The sequence below is a fragment of the Triticum dicoccoides genome, chromosome 4B (assembly GCF_002162155.2).
Source record: "Triticum dicoccoides isolate Atlit2015 ecotype Zavitan chromosome 4B, WEW_v2.0, whole genome shotgun sequence".
Taxonomy (NCBI): Eukaryota; Viridiplantae; Streptophyta; class Magnoliopsida; order Poales; family Poaceae; genus Triticum; species Triticum dicoccoides.
In genome coordinates this window covers 396,413,610-396,416,729 of record NC_041387.1, presented here as the reverse complement: position 1 = coordinate 396,416,729, position 3,120 = coordinate 396,413,610, and positions in this window count along the sequence as shown.

Sequence of the window (3,120 nt, the reverse complement as noted above, 5' to 3'; positions counted from 1 at the left end):
AAGTTCGCGCTTCCACGTTTCGAATTGAAATATCTGGTGGCCCCAATTCTAGCCCGGCAAAATCTCCCTTCTCCATTGTCCCCTTCCGCACCCAAATTGCTCAAATCCCTAATTCGCCGCCAACCCAAGAAAAGTTTGAATCGCCCCTTGTCTCATCTCTTTCCCCACCTCTGTGCCGGACGACAATGACGAAGACGACGGTCGCGCTTCACCACCGCACCGGAGCTACCTCATCTACGCCCTCGTCCACCGCACCGGGTGGTCCACCAACAACGTCGGCCACCATAACCGACGTGCCTCATAGGCACAGACTTCCACCGCATCAGGTGCGCTTCAACGACGCCGTCTCCCACCTCACCGGGGGTACTTCACCGAGCACATCATCGCACCTCCGCCCCCCGAGACCGTCGGGGCTTCACCAACGGTCTCGTCCACCGCATCATAGCGCTCCGCTGCCACTCAAGATCTGCATCCGTGCACGGCCAGCCAACGCCAGTGCATCACACTCAACGGCTCTGAAGTGACTCGCACTCTAGCTAGGAGAACATGCCCAAACGCTGGCCCGAACTAGGTATCCACACATCACTCCCTTGTGCACTATTCCAACGATGTTTGGATATCCTTTCACTGTTCTCTTAGCTTACACGCCTATGCAACTCTGACTTTAACTCTTATTTCTTCTGGAGATATCATCTGAAACAAGCAAAACCATTTTTTAGCGAAGCATGAAGGCGCTACGGGATCTCGTACACATCCTGCACACCTATATAACCTTGTAAGTATATGTCCTCCAGTACAACAGCAAGGTCGATTCCTCTTATTTGATCAACCATTCGCCGTGTCAAAAATGCAGAGGGGGATGCAAGGAGCACAAGGCCTGCACATCCAAGCAAGTGGTAACATGGACTTGTACATGGAACATCCCAAGCGCAAGCAGAGCTGCAGTGAGCCTGTACAACGTGCTAGTGTAAGTCCCTGCATTTCATTTAATTCCTACTCGCATGCGTGTATGATTTCGTAGTGGCGGATCCATGAATTCAAGTTACCAGGGGCAAACATTTAACATAAAAAATACGAAGGCACTTGCGCTCCGAAAATCAACATAACTTGAAAAATGTGAAGCTACATGCACTTTGAAAACCAGCTAATGATACAAAGTAGTTCAGATTATAAAACACTAAATGATGCAAGCACCAAAAAACACAAAATGCAACATGGTGTACAAGGACTACAAACATGGTTTGTACCTGCTTGAATTATTCATTCTCTGGCTGAAAATATCGAAGTGTAATTGCACCTATAACCAGTGCGCAAACTGCATATCAATATCTCTATCCTGCACAAGTGTGCCAATAGTTTCAAACAACAGATTAGAAAAGTATTTATGATACGTTGTCATGATACGGGGACTTTCTGGTAGAATCCTCGGCGTTTCCTCAAGCCATGAAAATGTACTATAATTTGCTTGTCATCAATGCCTGCAAATCTGTATGTCTCTCTCAACATAGCAGATCATCATTAGACACTAAATCCTTCAATAGGAGCTTGCAAAATGCTTGCATTAGATTCCTCATTAGACACTATATGTTCATCACCAGGAGCATGTAAAATGTTTGCATCAAATCCTTCATTAGCAATCTATCCATTAGACACTTCAGGCTCAAGAACAACGTGAGCTTGTATGTTTGCACCGAAAACTTGATTAGATACATCAGATTCAGTCAGTTCAGTATTGATTAGGGGAGTTATAAAATAAGCAGAAATTGGTTTCATTTTCTCATAGATTCCCTACATACAAGCAGTTTTACAACACTGTCAGGTTTAACTATTGGCCATACATTGAATAGTTGAATTAGATATAATCAGGGATGTGATGTACCTGCTCGTTGCACATGCTACTCTTGCAAGCTGCGACTGTCCATTTGCGCAAGCTCGATGCCATGCCCGTGCTGCCGCCGCTGCCTCCCATGCAGGCTACACCCAGGGTTGGATCTTCATCTTCTTGTCCTTCTGTTCGCTTGAAGCCCGGCGACCGCCTTCCAACGAGGGCACGAGGAAGTGCTGTGTCGGTCTGTACAGTGGCGGCTAGGTTAGGAGCAAACCAGGCTGGAGGTTGGAGCGAACGAATTAGGATTTTTCCTGCTGTCGATCGATATGGGAGGTGCTCGTTTGGGCCACGAGCCTGCTATAGGGCCTGTCTTGCACTTATGTTATTGCCCCATCCAAATTGAAACATTTTTCTTCATTTTTTACATTGCCTGCTTGTGCGTTGGGACGAACAAAACTAGCCTGGGCCAACCTGGACGACTCAAACTAGGTGCACACTTTCCAGCCACCCGAGGCGGCCGCCCATACTAGCCCCTATGGTGGCGTCGCCCCTTTTGCGTGTATGATTGGTTTAGTGAAAAATATTCCAGTGACGCTTTTGATTTACCCACAAAATGGTCGAATTGCTTGTTTCTATGAATTGAGTTTGCCAATAATGTGAAGGATGTCAGTCTTTTCATCCTATTGTAGATTGCTTAGATCTCGATATGCCAAATGTAATCGCATGAAATATACAGTAAAAGCCAGTGTGACGTGTGTGGCTACAACTAGTCTGACTACACGTGCTCATATAACATATCAAGGATGCATCATCTTACCAGATTAACCATTCGACTTACCAATGCAGTGTGGGAAAAATGAAGTATTGGGACTGCGTATCCAAGCAATTGATGCCATGGACTCCTTCGTAGAACCTTGTAAGTGAAAAAGAAGTTGCAGTGTGCCTGTACAAAGAGCTAGCGTAAGTTCAGTTACCTGCTTCTCGGAATTTTAGCTAGCCACTTATTGAAAAATTGTTCACATTGCTTGGCTTAATTTAGTTTGCTACTGATTACATAATGCCATAGCCTATTAGTCCTATTATAGACTGCGCCTATCTATGTGTTTGATACTTACTGTTAAGAATTACCTGCTTGACCAAACTTAAATAGCTACTTGTTTGTTTAACTGCTTTGCTGCTGCAACAACCGGTTACAATGATGTTAATAACTACTTTTCACCATCCAATTGAAACTCTTTAATTCCTTGTTTGTTTAACTGGTTTGTTGTTATAACTCCCAGTTGAGATGTTTT